The 20,629-nt window shown below is 48.0% G+C and overlaps 1 protein-coding gene across 1 annotated transcript in view; it reads right to left on the bottom strand.

The window, feature by feature from the left end:
• Window positions 1-20,629, bottom strand: part of cacna2d3a (calcium channel, voltage-dependent, alpha 2/delta subunit 3a) — a 1,043,750-nt gene that overhangs the window by 233,027 nt on the left and 790,094 nt on the right. The window lies entirely within an intron of this gene.

Here is a 20,629-nt window from a genome sequence, read left to right as displayed (position 1 = left end):
AGTCCATCTCGCTGTCATCCATGCTGATGTGGATCAAATTGTCCAGCGAGTCTTCTCCTAGTTTATTCCTGGCTGGAGTCTTTATTCTCTTTAGGCAGGAGAAGCCTCGTTCACAATCTAAACAGAAACAGAACAGTCTATCAAATAAATCAGTCGGCTTTGTCCATCTGGTGAGGGACAACATCGGCAGCCAATGAGATCGCTCATAACGAATCGGACAATTCCGGGATGTCTGATGTTTTTTTTCAATATTTTTATTGGACGGTTTGAACGCGTGATCTTGACATAGCCAACAGATTACAGTTTATTTACATCATACCACGCGGACATATTACTTTGACAGAATCAACACAAACATTGGAGGAAAAGACCGCTTGTTTAACACAAATATCAATCAATATGTAAATGGATCTGTTATTTGCTCTCCTATGTATCTAGTTACTCGTGGGTAGAAAATTTAACGTATCGGTATAAATCTAAGCATATCGGATTTTAACTAAAGCGACTAAGCGTATCGGCAAGCAGAGCAAGCATATCAGGCCTGATACGCTAAAACGCTTTGAGGAAAACCATGCCAGCTTCATGCCGACCACAGAGCCGGCCCGCCTGATCAGTTTGTCCAGCCTGGATTTGTCCTTCTTGGATGTGCTGCCCCCCCCAGCACACCATGGTGTAAAACAGGACACTGGCGACCACAGACTGATAGAACATCCACAGGAGTTTCCTGCAGATGTTAAAGGACCACAGCCTCCTAAGCAAGTATAGCCTGCTCTGTCCCTTCCTGTATAAGTGATTGGTGTTGCAAGTCCAGTCCAGCTTGCTGTCCAGCCACAGCCCGAGGTACTTGTAGGAATCCACAGCCTCCACCTCGACTCCCTCGATCAGAACTGGTCATGACCTTGGTCTGGACCTCCCAAAGTCAATGACCAGCCCCTTGGTCTTCAAGGTGTTGAGCTGCAGATGGTTCCTGTTGCACCACACAGCAAAGTCCCTCACCAGGCCCCTATACTCCTCCTCTCTGTTGTCACTGATACACCCAACGATGGCTGTGTCATCGGCAAACTTCTGAATGTGACACAGCTCCGAGTTGTAGCAGAAGTCTGCGGTGTACAGGGTGAAGAGAAGAGGGGCCAGCACCGTGCCCTGGGGTGCTCTGGTGCTGCTTATCACAGTGTCAGACGTGATGTCCTTCAGCCTTATGTGCTGCGGCCTGTCAGTGAGGTAGCTGGAGATCCAGGTGACCAGGCAGGGGTCCACTCGCATCCTGTTCAGCTTGTCCTGAAGCAATAGGGGCTGGATGGTGTTGAAGGCACTCGAGAAGTCCAAGAAGAGGATCCTCACTGTGCCATTTCCCTTATCCAGATGTGAGTGGACTCAGTGTAGCAGGTAGAGGATGGCGTCTTCCACACCAACACCTGCCCGGTACGCAAACTGCAGACAGTCCTGGGCATGTTATACCTGGGGTCTGAGGAGGCTGAGGAAGAGCCGCTCCAACGTCTTCATGAGATGTGAAGTGAGTGCCACCGATCGGAAGTCATTCAGCTCGCTGGGCCGATTCTTTTTGGGAACTGGAACGATACATGATGTCTTCCAGAGGATGGGTACTCTCCCCAGCTGCAGGCTGAGGTTGAAGATGCGTTGGAGTGGTTCACCCAGTTCAACAGCACAGGTCTTCAGTAGTCATGGACACACCTTGTCCGGGCCTGCTACTTTCCTGGGGTGAAGCTTCCTCAGTTGACCTCTGACCTGGTCTGCAGTAATGCATGGAGGAGTCTGTGTTGAGGTGGGGGAGGAGGGGGCTGCTGTGATGACTGGGGTGAGGTGTGTTGAGGGAAGAAGGAGAGATGGCTGCAGTGGAGGGGGGACGTGGGCTGGTTGAACTAATTGAAAAAAAGTCATTCAACTCATTCGTCCTCTCCACTGTCCCCTCAACGACTCTGGTCTTTGTATTGTGGCCTGTGATGGTTTTCACACCTTCCCAGACCTCCCTCATGCTGTTCTCCTTCAGCTTCTGCTCCACCTTCCTCCTGTAGCTGTCCTTAGCTTCCCTGACGCAGCATTTTACCTCCTGCTGTGCTGCTTTCATCGCCTCCCTATCCCTGCTCCTGAAAGCGGCCTTCTTCCTGTTGAGGACAGCTTTGACTTCCTGTGTTACCCATGGCTTGTTATTAGGGTAACACCGTACAGTCTTAGCGGGGGAGACCACGTCTGCACAGAAGTTAAGGTAATCCGCCAGACAGTGTGTCAGCCCCTCTATGTCCTCACAGTGTGGGCTAAGCAGCACATCCCAGTCCATGATGTCATAACAGTCCCTGAGGGCATCTTCCATTTCAGGGGACCACCTCCTGATGGAGCTAGTTGTTGCAGGCTGCCTTTGAACCGGGGGGGGGTATTTCGGCTGTAGAAGAACCAGGTTGTGGTCAGACTTCCCTAGTGGGGGGAGGGGTGTGGCTCTGTATGCATCCCTCACATTAGCATACAGCAAGTCAATTGTCCTGTTGCTCCTTGTTGGACAATCCACAGCCTGGTAAAAAGCAGCCAAAGTAGAGTCCAAAGTAGCGTGATTAAAGTCCCCAGAAATGATGATAAATGCTTCAGGGTGCTGTGTCTACAGCCTTGCTGTGACAGAGTGAATCCTCTCACATGCAGCGGCTGCGTCTGCCCTCGGAGGGATGTAAACACAGATGGTGATCACGTGACTGAACTCCCTCGGCAGATAATATGGCCGCAGGCTAATGGCTAGCAGCTCCATGTCTGGGCAACATAAAACTCTCTTTACAGAGATATGTCCTGGGTTACACCAGCGATTGTTGACATAAATGATGAGTCCCCCACCTTTGCTTTTCCCGCATGTGTTAGTGTCTCTGTCGGCTCTCACAGCAGTGAATCCCCGCAGGCCCACGTTAGTATCTGGTACAAGGTGTGTTAGCCATGTCTCCATAAAGATAAATAAGCTGCTCTCCCAGTAAATCTGCTGGTTGTTCAGAGCGGAAAGCTCGTCGACTTTATTCGGGAGTGAGTTCACATTCCCTATGATAACGGAGGGAATGGATGGTTTGTAGCACCGCCAGTTGTCTGCTAGCCTAGCCTTTAGCTTAGCTCCAGCTTTGCAGCCCCTGGGTTTCCTCCTCAGCTCGGCCGGGATGGGGTGTCGTATCCCGGCTCGTCCCATTGTTTTCAGGGCCAGCAGCTCCTCTCTCGAATAAGTGAGAAAACTGGCTCCTAGTTGCGTGTTAAAGTTAAAAATATCCATGTTATATAAGTAAAACACACTATGTCTTCGTAAGAAGAGCAGAAAAGTAAAAAAAGAGGTTTAAAGAGCTAAAAACTACAGAGCTACTGGAGAGCAGCCGTCTCACACAGTGCTCATACTACACCTAAATTGAATAGTCACAGGCACCTGCAGTTATTTGTGGACATCCCCATGTACAGACCACACTTTCACCAACTGTGCATTTCCCAATGTCCCATATTAAATCAGGCTTTGACAAATTGTGGTCTGAGTACAACTTGAGACAACCAAGGCCTGATCAGTACCCTCTTGAATACTCATTGCCACTCTGTTCATTCCAGCTCGATTAGGGGAAGCCCGAGGCACATCAGGAATGTGGATCAGAATCCCTGCCTCCTTTAGGAAATACTGATCCTGGGAATGCCCGGCCTTCCTGCTGCACCTGCAGACCAGCCCTTTATCCCAATCCTGGTGAGCACAGATGGTTCCATCCTTGGAGAAAGAGAAAGTTAGTGGCAGCATTGACATGGAGGCACAAGAGGATGAGGGAAAATGTAGAAAATGTACATATTTTCAATTGGATTTTGGTCTGGGCTCTGGCTGAGCCATTTCAAAAACTTTTCTGGGGTCATTGTCATGCTGAAAGATTAAATTCCTCTTCATTGTCAGCTTTCAGTTGTTTTTCCTGAAGAAAAACAACCCCAAAACATGATGCTGCCACAACCATGCTTCACCATGGGTATGGTATTCTTTTGGTGATGTGCAGTGTTGTTTTTGCACCAAACATACCTTTTGGAACTGTGGCCAAAAAGTTCAACCTTGGTTTCATCAGACCATAACACATTTTCTCACATGCTTTTGGGAGAGTTGATGGGGTTTTGTTTTTTCAAAATTTAGCTGGGCCTGGATGTTTTTCTTTGACCCTACCTCATAGTCCAGAAATATGGAGAATATGGGAGATTGTTGTCACATGTAGTACACAACCAGTACTTGCCAGAAATTACTGCAGCTCCTTCAGTGTTGCTGTAGGCCTCTTGGCAGCCTCCCTGACCAGCTTTTGTCTTGTATTTTCATCAATTTTGGAGGGACGTCCAGTTCTCAGTAATGTCACTGTTGTCCCATATTTTCTCCACTTCTTGATGACTGTCTTTACTGTGCTCCATGGTATATCTAATGCTGTGGAAATTTTTTTGTACTCTTCTCCTGACTGATACCTTTCAACAATGAGATCCCTTTGATGCTTTGTAAGCTCTCTGCAAACCATGGCTTTTGCTGGAGGATGCAACTGAGTAAATGTCTGAACTTTATTTGGGGTTAATCAGAGTCATTTTAATTGATGGCAGGTGTGTACCCAAAAAGACTGAATGCTGTAATTAAATCAAAAGGTGCTTCAACAAAAGTATTAGTTTAAGGGTGTGCACACTTATGCAACCAGCTTATTATACGGTTTTTATTTTTATGTTTTCCCCCTAACAGATTTGTTTGTTTTTCAATTGAATTGTACAGGTTATAGGTCACGTTAAAGGTGGGAAAAGTTTTTAAATTATTTATCGTGGTCTTGGGTTTTTTTACATCAGAAAAACCTATCATTGTAACGGTGTGTACACTTTTTATATCCTCTCTCTGTGTATGTCTCTCTCTCTCTCTCTCTCTCTCTCTCTCATGGTGGTGTAGTGGTTAGCACTGTTGCCTCACAGCAAGAAGGTCCTGGGTTCAAGCCCAGCGGCCGACAAGGGCCTTTCTGTGTGGAGTTTGCATGTTTTCCCCGTGTCTGCGTGGGTTTCCTCCAGGTGCTCTGGTTTCCCCCACAGTTCAAAGACATGCAGGTTAGGCTAATTGGTGGCTCTAAATTGACTGTAGGTGTGAATGGTTGTTTGTCTCTACAGTATGTGTTAGCCCTGTGATGATCTGGTGACTTCTCCAGGGTGTACTCTACCTCTTGCCCATAGTCAGCTGGGATAGGCTCCAGCTTGCCTGTGACCCTGTACAGGATAAGTGGCTACAAATGATGGCTGGATAGATATATAATACAGTGTCTTGCAAAGGTATTCATCCTCCTTAGTGTTTGTCCTGTTTTGTAGCATTACAAGCTGGAATTAAAATGAATTTGGGGGGGTTTAGCACCATTTGATTTACAAAACATGCCTACCACTTTAAGTGTGCATTTTTTTTTCATTGTGATACAAATAATAGTTAAGATGAAGAAACAGAAATCTGGAGTGTGCATAGGTGTTCATCCCACAAAGTCAATACTTTGTAGAGCCACTATTTCCTGCAATTACAGCTGCAATCTCTTGGGGTATGTCTCTATTAGCTTAGCACATCTAGCCACTGGGATTTTTTTCCCATTCCTCAAGGCAAAACTGCTCCAACTCCTACAAGTTAGATGGCTTGTGTTGGTGTACAGCAAACTTCAAGTTATGCCACAGATTCTCAATTGGATTGAGGTCTGGGCTTTGACTAGGCCATTCCAAGACATTTAAATGTTTCCCTTTAAACCACTCCAGTGTAGCTTTGACAGTATATATTTAGGGTCATTGTCCTGCTGGAATCTGAACCTTCATCCCAGTCTCAAACCTCTGGCTGACTCAAACAGGTTTTCCTTCAGAAATGCCCTGCATTTAGTGCCATCCATTTTACCTTCAATCCTGACCAGCTTTCCTGTCCCTGCAAATGAAAAGCATCCCTACAGCATGATGCTGCCACCACCACCATGCTTCACTGTAGGAATGGTGTTGTCAGGGTGGTGGGAAGTGTTGGGTTTGCGCCACACATGGATCTTCCCATGATGGCCAAAAAGTTCAATTTTAGTCTCACCTGACCAGAGAATCTTCTTCCATGTGTTTGGGGAGTCTGCCACATGCTGTTGGGCAAACTCCAAACATGTTTATTTATTTATTTGTAAGCACTGGCTTTTTTTTCTGGCCACTCTTCCCTAAAGCCCTGCTCTGTGGAGTGTATGCCTTAAAGTGGTCCAATGGACAGATACTCCCATCTCCACTATGGATCTTTGCAGCTCCTTCAGTGTTATCTTTGGTGTATTTGTTGCATCTCTGATTAATGCCCCCCTTGCCCATTCTGTGAGTTTTGGTAGGCTGACTTCTCTTGTTCAGGTTTGTCGTGGTGTCATATTCTTTACATTTTGCTATAATAGATTTAGTGGTGCTCCATAGGATATTCAAAGTTTGGGATTTTTTTTATAACTCAACCCTCAGCTATGTTTCTCAACTACTTTGTCTCTGACATGTTTGGAGTGCTCCTTGGTTGCAGAGTCAAGGTCATTCCAGAACAGGTTCATTTATACAGACATCATGTGACAGGTCATGTGACACTTTGATTGCACACAGGTGGATCTTAATCAACTAATTATGTGACTTATGAAGTGAATTGGTTGGACCAGCTCAAAAAAAAAATTGCACCTTTAAAGTAGTAGGCATCTTCTGTAAATCAAATGGTGTTAGCCCTCCAAAAGTCCATTTTAATTCCAGCTTGTAATGTGACCAAAGCAGATAAGCATCAAGGGGGAAGAATAGTCAACTCAAGTCAAGTCAAGTTTGTTTGTATAGTGCTTTTAACAATAGAAATTGTCCCAAAGCAGCTTTACAGAATCTGAATGACCCAAGACATGAGCCAATTTTATCCCAAATCTATCCCCAATGAGCAAGCCTGTGGCAAAAGTGGCAAGGAAAAACTCCCCCAGACGATACGAGGAAGAAACCTCGAGAGAAACCAGACCCAAAAGGGAACCAATCCTCACCTGGACAACAACAGACAACATGACTATAACATTAACAGTTTTAACACGAAGTCAGTTTTGTCTATGTTATAACTCTTCATTAATGGAAACTTGTGCAAAACTGTTCATGACAACCACAGTCCCAAAGTTAGCAAGCCAACTGTAGTCCTCAGCCACAAAAGCATGACTGTAAGTGTCCAGAGTGTCTTCCAAGTGTGACTTTCAACTGTCCATATGGGGCCGTCCTTCACAGGAGCGATGTGATGAGACTCCAACCAGACATAGGGCATCAGGATGGATCAGGCAGGTCCGAGGAGTAGAAAAGGTCAGCACCTCGATCCCAGGATTGACATGTAACTCAGAGGGACAGATGGTGGGTGGGGGGGGAGAGAAGAGAGAGAAAACACAGGTTGTTAGGTATGCCCAATGTCACCTGAATAAGTAGGTACAGTATACATTTTGTGCTGAGTACAAGCAGGGACTCCGGCAAAACTAACTATGACAGCATAACTAAAAGGAGAGAGCCAGAAGGTAACACAGGCATGAGGGAGCCCCGAGACATAAAGCAGCCAGCCACTACACCATCAACAAACTCGAGTGAGCAAGCGAGTGGGGACTGACAGCATCCATACATCCCAGTTTACCAAAACACTATGTCTGAGGACCCTCCAGATCTACACCTTTACCTCATAAACAACACTAACAAAAGGCTTGACTAAACAGATATGTTTTCAGCCTAGACTTAAATGCTGAGACTGTGTCTGATTCCTGAACACTACTTGGAAGACTGTTACATATGTGTGGGGCTTTGTAAGAAAAGGCTCTGCCCCTGATGTAGGCTTCACTATCTGAGGTACCAGCAGACAGCCTGCACCTTTTGATCTAAGTAGGCGTGGCAGGTCATAAAGGACCAGAAGTTCGCTCAGGTACTGTGGTGCAAGACCATTCAGTGCTTTGAAGGTCACTAGTAGTATTTTATAATCAATACGAAATTTGATTGGGAGCCAATGCAGTGTGGATAAGACAGGGGTGATGTGGTCATATTTTCTAGTTCTAGTAAGGACTCTTGCTGCTGCATTTTGAACTAACTGGAGCTTGTTTATGCATTGTGGCAGCGGGGGCGTGGTCAAGCGCCGGTCTGTGACAGGAGGGCGGAGTCAGGGAAGGAAAGTGGCAGAATCACTTCACCTGAGAGCAATTAACCTGTGTTTGTGTATCTTCCCAGTGACCGCGCCCTATATGAGGAGGGAGAGTGAGAGTGGAAGGAGCTCTTCCCAGAACCGATACTCATTGTGTGTGTATGTGTGTGTCTGAGTAAAGTTTATACTGCAAAGTGTGAAAATAAATACTCAATTGTAACCTGATCTCTGTCCTGCCATCCTCTGTGCTCCACCCACCTGCTCTGAACTGCCACAGTGGTGCCGAAACCCAGGATCTGGAGCACAGCAGCCTCACAGCCCCATGGAGTCCTCCCCGTTTGCTGAACTGGTCCACGCCCTTGCCACGGCCCAGCAAAGCCAGCACCAGGCGCTACTCACCCTCCGAAAGGAGCAAGAAGAGCGGTTCGAGGCCCTGGTGTTGGCCCAACAAGAAGATCGACAGGCGTTCTGGCACCTCCTCGCGTCAGCGGGGTCCACCAGCGCTCCTATCGCGGGCCCGACTCCCCTCACTGTCACCAAGATGGGCCCGCAGGATGACCCCGAGGCGTTCATCACGCTCTTTGAGCAAGTCGCCGAAGCCTCAGGGTGGCCGATGGAGCAGCGCGCGGTGCGCCTCCTCCCCCTGCTCACGGGAGAAGCACAGCTGGCCGCGCTACAGATCCCCGCCGACCGCCGGCTGGCCTACGCGGACCTCTGCCGGGCCGTCCTCCAGCGCGTGGGGTGCACTCCAGAACAGCAGCGCCAGCGCTTCCACGCGCTGCGCTTGGAGGAAGTCGGCCGGCCATTCGCGTTTGGCCAGCAGCTCCGGGACGCCTGCTGGCGGTGGCTGAGGGCCAACAACCGCGACGCCGAAGGAATCCTCGACCAGGTGGTGCTGGAACAGTTCGTCGCTCGCTTGCCAGCAGGAACTGCGGAGTGGGTCCGGTGCCACCGCCTGGCGTCGCTGGATCAGGCAGTCAAGCTGGCGGAGGACCATTTGGCGGCTGTCCCGGCGGCAGGACGGCAGATGGCATCTTCTCTTCTCTTCTCTCTCTCTCTCTCTCTCCCTCCTCCTGTGTCCCGTCCTCGCCCCATTCCCCCACCGCGGAGGCGGGGGTCGGCCCCACCCCAGCCGGCCTGCTGCACCCGCGGTGCCCTCCCGTTTCTCCCTTCTGTGTCTGTCTCTCCCCCACCTCAGGTGAGTGAACCCCAGATCACCGGTGCAGAGGGAAAGCCCAGGCCGGTTGGCTGGCGCTGCGGGGAGCCGGGCCACCTTCAACAGCAGTGCACGACAATGGAAGTGGGCGTGGTGGTTCGGATCCCCGACGCGCCAAAGGCCGCCCTCGATCGGGCCGGAGCGTATCGCATACCGGTGAGTATCCAAGGGGCTACATATCAGGCGTTGGTGGATTCTGGTTGTAATCAGACCTCAATTCGCCAAAGCCTGGTTCAAAACGAGGCATTGGGGGGAGCACAAGGGGTGAGGGTGTTGTGTGTGCACGGGGATGTTCACCGCTACCCTTTGGTGTCGGTCCACATTATTTTCAGAGGGGAAAAATTTATAGTGAAGGCGGCGGTTAATCCTCACCTTACCCACTCTTTAATTTTGGGGACTGATTGGCCGGGATTTCGGGGTTTAATGACGCACCTAGTAGAGAGTGGGTCCTGCCAGTTGACAGAGGGAGGTCCCGGTGTCGCTTTGGCGGGAGCAGCTGTCACAGAGCCATCTACGTCATCTCCGCGTCAGAGTGAGGAGCCGCCGGCTCCTCCTCTCTCTATTGGGGAATCCCTCGTGGATTTCCCATTAGAGCAGTCGTGAGACGAGACTCTGCGGCATGCGTTTGACCAAGTGAGAGTAATCGATGGTCAAACGCTCCCGCCGAACGCCACCCCGTCCTTCCCCTACTTCGCGATTATGAAGGATAGATTATACCGAGTGACGCAGGACACTCAAACTAAAGAGCGAGTCACGCAGCTTTTGATTCCAAAGAGCCGCCGGGAATTGGTATTCCAGGCGGCTCACTTTAATCCCGTGGCTGGACACTTAGGGCAGGATAAAACACTAGCCCGAATAATGGCCCAATTCTATTGGCCGGGGATTCGCGGCGATGTCCGTAGGTGGTGTACGGCATGCCGCGAATGCCAGTTAGTAAATCCAGCGGCCATTCCAAAAGTGCCCTTGCGCCCTCTACCGTTAATCGAGACCCCATTTGAGAGAATTAGGATGGATCTCGTCGGGCCATTAGATCGGTCAGCACGAGGGTACCGCTTTATATTAGTTCTGGTGGACTATGCAACGTGATACCCGGAAGCAGTGCCTCTGCGCAATATCTCAGCACGCAGTATTGCAGAGGCACTCTTCCGCGTCATCTCCCGAGTTGGAATCCCGAAAGAGATTCTGACTGACCAAGACACTACGTTTATGTCACGAACACTGCGCGAACTGTATGGGTTATTGGGGATTAAGCCGATCCGCACCAGCGTATATCACCCACAAACGGACAGTTTAGTGGAACAGTTCAACCGCACCCTCAAAAATATTATTAAGAAATTCGTAAGTGAGGACGCACGTAATTGGGATAAGTGGCTCGAACCCTTGCTGTTCTCAGTGCAAGAGGTCCCCCAAGCCTCCACGGGGTTCTCCCCGTTCGAATTATTATATGGGCGTAAGCCGCGCGGCATCCTGGACGTGCTGCGGGAAAATTGGGAGGAGGGACCTTCACAAAGTAAGAACGAAATTCAGTACGTTATGGACCTGCAAGCAAAACTCAACACACTCACCCACCTAACTCAGGAGAATTTGCGGCAGGCCCAGGAACGACAAGCCTGCCTGTACAACAAGGGTACGCGCCTTAGAGAGTTCACACCGGGAGATAAAGTACTCGTACTGTTGCCCACGTCGAGCTCCAAATTGATCGCCAAGTGGCAAGGGCCATTTGAGGTCACACGGCAAGTTGGGGACGTCGACTATGAGGTGAGGCGAACAGACAGGGGTGGGGCGCTACAGATCTACCACCTCAATCTGCTGAAACTCTGGAACGAGGAGGTCCCCGTGGCGTTGGTGTCGGTAGTTCCGGAGAAGGCGGAGCTGGGGCCGGAGGTTCAAAAAGGGACATTGGCATCACGTACCTCTCCGGTCCCCTGTGGAGACCACCTCTCCCCGACCCAACTCACGGAGGTCGCCCAGTTGCAGGCCGAGTTTTCGGATGTGTTCTCGCCCCTGCCCGGTCGCACTAACCTCATAGAACACCACATAGACGCCCCCGGGGGTGGTAGTGCGTAGCCGCCCTTACAGGCTACCCGAACACAAAAAAAAGGTGGTTCGGGAAGAACTTCAGGCCATGATCGAAATGGGCATCGTCGAGGAGTCCCACAGTGACTGGAGCAGCCCAGTGGTCTTGGTTCCCAAGGCCGACGGCTCGGTCCGGTTCTGTGTGGACTATAGAAAAGTCAACGCGGTGTCTAAATTCGACGTGTACCCAATGCCTCGTATTGATGAGCTGCTCGATCGACTAGGCACGGCTCATTTTTACTCGACACTGGATTTGACGAAGGGATATTGGCAGATCCCCTTGACTCCATTATCCCGGGAGAAAACGGCCTTTTCCACACAGTTCGGCTTACACCAGTTCGTCACACTTCCATTTGGGCTGTTTGGGGCGCCCGCTACGTTTCAGCGGCTGATGAACAGGGTCCTCCACCCCCACGCCACCTATGTGGCCGCGTATTTAGATGATATCATTTATAGTAATGACTGGCAGCGGCACCTGCAACACCTGAGGGCCGTCCTTAGGTCGCTGAGGCGGGCAGGACTCACTGCCAACCCAAAGAAGTGTGCGATTGGGCGGGTGGAAGTACGGTATCTGGGCTTCCACTTGGGCAACGGGCAGGTGCGTCCCCAAATTAATAAGACAGCAGCGATTGTGGCCTGCCTGAGGCCCAAGACCAAAAAGGGGGTGAGACAGTTCCTGGGGCTGGCTGGCTACTATCGTAGGTTTATACCTAATTATTCGGACGTCACCAGCCCGCTGACTGACCTCATTAAAAAGGGGGCGCCAGATCCGGTCCAGTGGACGGAGCAGTGTCAGCGGGCTTTCTCTGAGGTAAAGGCTGCACTGTGTGGGGGGCCACTTTTACACTCCCCTGACTTCTCTCTCCCTTTTATGTTACAGACGGATGCGTCGGACAGAGGGCTGGGGGCCGTTTTGTCCCAGCAGGTGGAGGGGGAGGACCGCCCGGTCCTTTACATCAGTTGGAAGCTGTCAGTGCGTGAGGGGCGCTACAGCACGATTGAGAAGGAGTGCCTGGCAATCAAGTGGGTGGTCCTCGCCCTCCGTTACTACTTGCTGGGGCGCCCTTTCACCCTCTGTTCGGACCACGCACCCCTCCAGTGGCTCCACCGCATGAAGGATGCCAACGCGCGGATCACCCGTTGGTATCTGGCACTCCAACCCTTCAACTTCAAGGTGGTCCACAGGCCGGGGGCGCAGATGGTCTTCCTCTCCCGTCAAGGGGAGGGGGGGAGTCGGCTGCAGGTCAAGCGCCGGTCTGTGACAGGAGGGCGGAGTCAGGGAAGGTAAGTGGCAGAATCACTTCACCTGAGAGCAATTAACCTGTGTTTGTGTGTCTTCCCAGTGACTGCGCCCTATATGAGGAGGGAGAGCGAGAGCAGAAGGAGCTCTTCCCGGAACCAACACTCGTTGTGTGTGTATGTGTGTGTCTGAGTAAAGTTTATACTGCAAAGTGTGAAAATAAATACTCAATTGGAACCTGATCTCTGTCCTGCCGTCCTCTGTGCTCCACCCACCTGCTCTGAACTGCCACATGCATTTATTGGAACATCCAGACAGTAAGGTATTACAATAATCCAACCTGGACGTCACGAAAGCATGAACTAGTTTTTCTGTGTCATGTAGTGACATTAATTTTCTTATCTTAGCAATATTTCTGAGATGAAAGAAAGCTATCCGGGTAATGTTCTCAATGTGAGTTTTGAATGAAAGACTGGGGTCAATAATCACCCTGAGGTCTTTTTCTGCTGCATGTGAAGAAACAAAAAACCATCCTCACTATGTAATCAGAAAACTTGCTTCTAGCTGCATGTGGTCCTAGTACAAGTACTTCTGTCTTGTCAGAGTTAAAAAGAAGGAAGTTAATAAGCATGTCCTTTACACATTCCTCAATTCTATTAAGCTGGTGTCTCTCATCTGGTTTTGCAGAAACATACAACTCTGTGTCATCAGCATAACAGTGGAAACTAATACAATGTTTACGAATAATATCACCCAGAGGTAACATATATAGAGAAAAAAGCAGTGGACCCAAAACAGAACCTTGTGGAACACCAGACTTTACCTCGGTACGTCTAGAAATATCACCATTTATATCAACATACTGATAACGATCAGTTAAATAAGACCTGAGCCAGGAGAGGGCCATTCCCTTAACTCCCACAACATTTTCTAGTCTATCCAGAAGAATGGAATGATCAATGGTATCAAATGCTGCACTAAGGTCAAGCAACACAAGCAGCAAGACACAGCCCTGATCAGACACCAACATTAGGTCATTTACTACTTTAACCAGAGCTGTCTCTGTGCTATGATGAGGTCTAAATCCTGACTGATACATTTCATGGATGTTATTCCTATGTAAATATGAGCATAACTGCTGTGCCACAGCTTTTTCAAAGATCTTGGAGATAAAGGGGAGGTTTGACATTGGCCGATAATTGGACAGCTGACAGGGATCAAGGTCAGGTTTTTTAATCAGGGGTTTGATAACTGCTAGTTTAAAGGATTTGGGTACATAGGCGATCCTAAGAGAAGAATTTATTATTTTTAGAAGCAATTCAATTACTTCAAGTATTATCTGTTTGAATAGACATGTAGGTAAGGGATCTAGTACACAAGTTGAGGCTTTTGATGTGGAGATTAATGAAAGTAATTCAATTTCTCTAAGGGGAGTAAAACATTCTAATTGCTGATCTGATACAGTTATATTGTTAATTACAGGGTCACTTACATTGTCTGACCTTAAATTAGTAGTTTGAATTTTTTGTCGGATATTTTCAATTTTGTCATTAAAAAAAAATCATGAAGTCATTGCTACTACATACTGCAGGTGTGCATGTGTCTATAGTGGACTTATTCCTGGTTAATTTTGCTACAGTATTAAATAAGAATCTAGGATTATTTTTGTTATCTTCTATTAGGGAGGAGAGATATGTTGATCTAGCAGCACTAAGAGCTTTTTCTATACATCAGGAAGCTCTCCTTCCACGCTAATTTGAATGCTACCAATTTTGTTTGATGCCATTTACGTTCCAATTTTCGATTGGTCTGTTTTAAAGTGTGATTGTCATCATTATACCAAGGTGCTAATTTTTTCTCTCTGATCATTTTCCTTTTAAAAGGAGCTACATTATCTAAAGCCCAGTGCACACCTTCCCAATTTCATTGGGGCTTCGTGTATCGGATAATCGGTTAAGAGTAGATGGGCACGATTTGATCGGTTCAAAATTCCCCGCACACATTTGCAAGATATCGTACACGTTCAGCCCGAATAGATGGTCACATGTTCAAGATATCACGTGATAGTACAAAATATATATTATATAATACATAAGTACATGCATACATACAAGATGTATTAAATTTTGAATATTAGAATCAAAAAGGGATAATAATCCCAACTAGACAAATCAATAAGAATAATTGATTCTAATTTGTTCAGTTGTTCTTAAAATTCAACTTGTTCTGGGATTCCGGACAAGCGATTTCTGTACCACTGACAATGCTATAATACTTTACCAAGCATTTTCAAACCTGACACGATTACAGCCATAGCCTCGTTCCTCTTTTCCCGTTTGCTGTAATCAGGTGAATTATGTCATAAAGACAAGTGGACGCTTCCCAAAGTGACCCAAGTTGTGCTTCCCGGTCTGCAGTCCACGTGTGATCAATCCTGGCACTCCAATTGGCTGTTTAAAATTATCCTAACTGATGAGATCACAGTAACAATGGACACACTACTGATTGTGTTGCGTATGAGGAGATCGCATCCAAAAATATCAAGACCAGTTTGATCTGAACCAAGCAACCGAGAACCGATGAAATCGGCTACGAGGTGCCCCCACACACATTTACGATTCGCAAGCGATTTAATCGGCCAGACAAGATCGTAAGTGAATCGGGAAGGTGTGCAGTGGGCTTAAAGTATAGTGGAACATTGACTCTAAGCATTCAGTTGCCTGATCAAGTTCTGCAGGGGCTGACAGTGACCCAATCAAAGTTGATAACTGTGGGAGATAATTTATAAAGCTCTGTGCAGTAGTTGACGTGAATGTACATTTAATATAGTAGCGTGGTGAGGTGCATATATTATTACTCAGACATATTTTGAATGAGATGAGATAATGATCTGGGATAACTTCAGACTGTGGAAGTGTGACTATATCTTCTATGTTTAACCTGAATGTTAGTATTAGATCGAGGGTGTGACCACCATTATGGGTCGATCCTATGACATTCTGATTCACCCCTACTGCATCTAAAATGGACAGAAATGCTGTTTTCAAAGGCTCTTCTGGGTTATCGAAGTGAATATTAAAATCTCCGACAACTAAAGCTTTGTCTATGGAAATAACCAGGTCTCAGATAAAATCTGCAAATTCAGAAAGAAACTCAGAATATGGCCCCAGGGGCCTGTAAATAATAAGTAATGGAATTAACTGCGTAGACTTATTTTTCGAGGCTACATACATTATATTAGTATGAAGGACTTCAAATGTATTAAATTTATAACCAGGTTTGTATGTTACACCTAGATAATCCTTATAAATGACCATGACACCTCCTCCTCTGCCAGTTAGACAAGGCTGGTGTATGTAATTGTATCCAGGAGGACTAGCTTCATTTAATGCTATTTATTCATTTGGTTTAATTCATGTTTCTGTTAAACAAAGTACATTAAGCTCTTGATCATTAATATGTTCATTAACAATTAGCACTTTAGATGTAAGAGATCTTACATACTTTTGCAAGACACTGTGTAGATTATATATATATATAAAAGCTGATGGAGCACAAAGACCTGAGAGACTGTAGACAAAGGATATGTATGTTGTTAGCAGAGACAAGCCCATATGAGTTCTTCATAATATTATATGTTTTCCACATTGGGCCTAGGCCTAATATAGCATACAGTTGATTAGCTTCTCTCAGTCCTTCATTTTCCTAGAAACAACCAATTCTATTTTCAGACCTGATATTATGGGCATTCAAAATCTCACAAATATTCTGATGTGTCCTGCACAGAATTTGAGTTTGACACCTCACTCCTTAATGTTTTCCATTTCTTTCACTTTAAATATGGGAGTAAAATAAGATTCAGCATCCATAACTATTTACACAAAAGTGACTGATAGAGTGTTACGCCCTACCCTTATGTGGCCCTAGGGGGCAATAATGGAGTGTGTTGTGCCCCATAGGGCCACATAAGGGTGAGGTGTCACCCCAAGTTATTATTTCTTGTTTGAAATATGTTACAAACCTAACAGACTGAAAAATACACTGTGTGTATGGCCAAGTTAATTAAAAAAAATATCTGAACTGTAATAAAGAGTGGCATACATTCTACTGGCTCTGCATAGCTGATACTATCAGTTTTCAATTCATAGTGAAGATGGCCTGAAAACAATTTTTGATGTTAATCAAAAGCTGACTGTTGAAAGTAAACATTTTTCTTTCAAAGTAACATGTAAGACATGAATAATCAACATGTCTTCTACAAAAGAAAGGCTTGTTAAACCCTGGATAATTAATTGGACAAATCAAGGGGATCCCCAGCCAACCCTCCACAGCACCACCACCACCACAGATACCAGGTCTGGTCTTTATATGTGTATGCAGGTGTAGTGTAGGCTTGTGTGTGTGTATACTGTATGCAGTTATCTGTGCAGTGTTAGGGTTATATGGGTTATAGCTACAGTGCAATTTGTCAGACACCAGTCTTCACTGATCTGGAATAACAAGGAATAAAATCATACAGAAACACACACATGCTTACATTCACTTTATTGCATAATTCATTATTGCCCAAGAGTTGAGTTGTGCTAGTTAGTTATCTGATAAGGCTATAGCTGAAAATAGGGTTTTATCTTTGTGGCAATGGGGGCGTGGTCAAGCGCCGGTTTGTGAATGGAGGGTGAGGTCAGGGAAGGTGATGCCCCTTTTCCACCAAAGCAGTTCCAGGGCTGGTTTGGGGCCAGTGCTTAGTTTGGAACCGGGTTTTCTGTTTCCACTGACAAGGAACTGGCTCTGGGGCCAGAAAAACTGGTTCCAGGCTAGCACCAACTCTCTGCTGGGCCAGAGGAAAGAACCGCTTACATCAGCGGGGGGGGGCAGAGTTGTTAAGACCAACAACAATAACAAGACCATGAAAGCTCGCCATTTTTAAGCAACAAGAAGCAGCAGCTGTACAAACACGAAGTCATCCATTATTATTGTTGTTGTTGCTGCTGCTGCTTCTTCTGTGTTGTTTTTGCTTCGATATTCACGCCAAGGTTTATGCAAACGTAGCGACGTAATGACGTATACAGCGATGTAACTGACATATACAGTGACGTAATGACGTGTCTTCTCTTAGCACCGTGAGCTATGGAAAAGCAAACTGGTTCTCAGCTGGCTTGCAAGTTGAACGAGTTGTGAACCAGCCCTGGAACTGATTTGGTGGAAAAGGGGTATGAGTGGCAAAGTGGAAGCACCTGTTGTAAATTAATGTGCTCTGTGTGTGTGTGCGCATGTGTGTGTGCTCATGTTTGTGTGCAGTGAGAAGGAGCAGATAAAAGGGGAGAGGAGCGGAGAGTGAAGATCTCTTCCCCTGGCTGAAATCACGTCTGTGCAGTGGCATGCCAAAGTTTATGTTGAAGCTGCTGAAAAGCGTTATGGCAGTGGGGGCATGGCCGAGCGTCAGTCTGTGAATGGAGGGCGGCGTCATGGAAGGTGAGTGGTCATATCGCTACACCTGTTGTCAATTAACGTGTGTTTGTGTGCCTCCTCCAGTGACCATGCCCTATAAAAGGAGAGCGAGAAGGGGAGGTTGCCACCGAGGGCTTGATAGTAGCCTGTGTGTGTGTGTGTGTGTGTGTGTGTGTGTGTGTGTGTGTGTGTGTGTGTGTATATGTATGTATGTGCGAGAGAGTTTGAGTTGTGTGCTGAAAAGCAACAATAAAGAAAATAATTAAGATGTAAACAGCCACCTGCCGTGCTTCTGTGCTCCACCCACATCAGGGGGGCTCTACAGTGGTGCCGAAACCCAGAACAAGTGCAAAAGGGAACAGCCCCATGGAGTCCTCTCCGTTCAAGGACCTGATCCATGCCCTCGCCACAGCCCAGCAGAACCAGCATCAAGCGCTGGTTGCCCTCCGAAAGGAGCAAGAACAACGGTTTGAAGCTTTGGTGCTGGCCCAACAGGAAGATCGCCAGGCGTTCTGGCACCTGCTCGCATCGGCAGGGTCCACAACCACCACTGGAGCGGACCCTCCCCACCTCACTCTAACAAAGATGGGTCCGCACGACAATCCAGAAGCCTTCCTCGCGCTCTTCAAGCAAGCAGCGGAGGCGTGGGGTTGGCCGGTCGACCAGTGCGCAGTGCGCCTCCTCCCACTGCAGCTACCCGCCGACAGCCGGCTCATGTACGCGGACCTCCGGCAAGCCATCCTCCAGCATGTTGGCCGCTCCCTAGAGCAACAATGGCAGCACTTCCGCTTGCTGCGCTTGGAGGAGGTCGGCTGACCATTCACGTTTGGGCAACAACTCTGGGACACCTGCTGGTGATGGCTGAGGGCAGACGACCGCAACACCGAGGGAGTGATTGACCTGGTGACACTGGAGCAATTCATTGCGCGTCTTCTGGAAGGAATGGTGGAGTGGGTCCCAGTGTCATCGCCCGGCATTGCTGGACCAAGCTATCGAGCTAGCAGAGGACCACATGGCGGCAGTTCTGACGGCAGGAAGGTGTGTCTCCTCTTCTCCCCTCTCTTCTCTCTCTCCCTCTGCTTCCCATCCTTGCCCCCATTCCCCCACCGCGGAGGCGGGGGCCAGCTCCCCCCCAGCTGGCCCAGCGCACCCGTGGTGTCCTCCCATTCTCCCCTTCCTTGTCTGTGTCTCCTCCTCCCCAGGTGAGTGATGTCCGTAATGCCAGTGCAGAGGGAGAGCCTGGGCCGGTGTGCTGGTGCTGCAGAGAGCCAGGACATCTCCAACATCAGTGCTCTGTGATGGAGGTGGGCACGGTGGTCTGGGTCCCCAATGCACCAGAAACTGCCCTCGATCAGGCCGGAGCGTATCGTATACCGGTAAGTGTCCAAGGGGATATGTATCAGGCTTTGGTGGATTCCAGCTGTAACCAGACCTCAATCCACCAAAGCCTGGTGCAAGGTGAGGCACTGGAGAGAGCACAAGTGGTGAAGGTGTTGTGTGTGCACGAGGATGTTCACAACTACCCTTTAGTGTCCATCCACATTCTATTTCGGGGGGAAAAGCATACTGTAAGGGTGGCGGTTAACCCTCGTCTCACCCACTCACTAATTTTGGGGACTGACTGGCCGGGTTTTGAGGAATTAATGACACACGTACGGTAGTAAGGAGTGGGTCCTGCAGTAATCCGTCTAGGGAAAGCCCTGGAGTAGCATTGGCGGGAGAAGCTGTCACAGAGCCATCTACATCAGCACCGTGTCAGGGCAATACGTGTAGTGAGGAGTGCCCCACCCCTCCTCCCTCTCTCGGGGATTCCCTTGGGGATTTCCTGTTAGAGCAGTCGTGAGACGGGACTCTGCGGCATGCGTTTGACCATGTGAGAGTAATCGATGGTCAAATTCTCCAGTCAAATGCAATGCCGGCCTTCACCTACTTTGCTATTATTAAGAATAGATTATACCAAGTGACACAGGACACTCAAACTGGCGAAGCAATAACACAGTTATTAATTCCAAAGAGCCGCTGGGAACTCATTCCAGGCGACTCACTTTAATCCCATGGCCGGACACTTACGGCAGGATAAAACACTAGCCCGAATAATGGCCTAGTTCTATTGGCCAGGGATTTGCGGTGATGGCTATCAGTGGTGTGTGGCATGCCACGAATGCCAATTAGTAAATCCCACGGCCACTCCAAAAGCACCTTTGCGCCCTCTCCCCTTAATCGAGACCCCCTTTGAAAGAATTGGGATGGATCTCGTCAGGCCATTAGATCGGTCAGCATGGGGATATCACTTTATTTTAGTTCTGGTGGACTATGCAACGCGATACCCAGAAGCAGTGCCTCTCCGCGATATCTCAGCATGCAGTATTGCAGAAGCGCTCTTCCACTTTATCTCCCGGGTCAGGATTCTGAAGGAAATCCTGACAGACCAAGGCACTACATTCATGTCACACACACTGCGTGAGCTGTATGGGTTAATGGAGATTAAGCCTATCTGCACGAGCATCTATCACCCACAAACTGATGGCTTAGTGGAACATTT

This window comes from Neoarius graeffei, chromosome 10 (assembly GCF_027579695.1).
Source record: "Neoarius graeffei isolate fNeoGra1 chromosome 10, fNeoGra1.pri, whole genome shotgun sequence".
Classification (NCBI taxonomy): domain Eukaryota; kingdom Metazoa; phylum Chordata; class Actinopteri; order Siluriformes; family Ariidae; genus Neoarius; species Neoarius graeffei.
The sequence above is the reverse complement of the archived record's forward strand: the minus strand, read 5'-3'. Positions and strand labels throughout refer to the sequence as shown.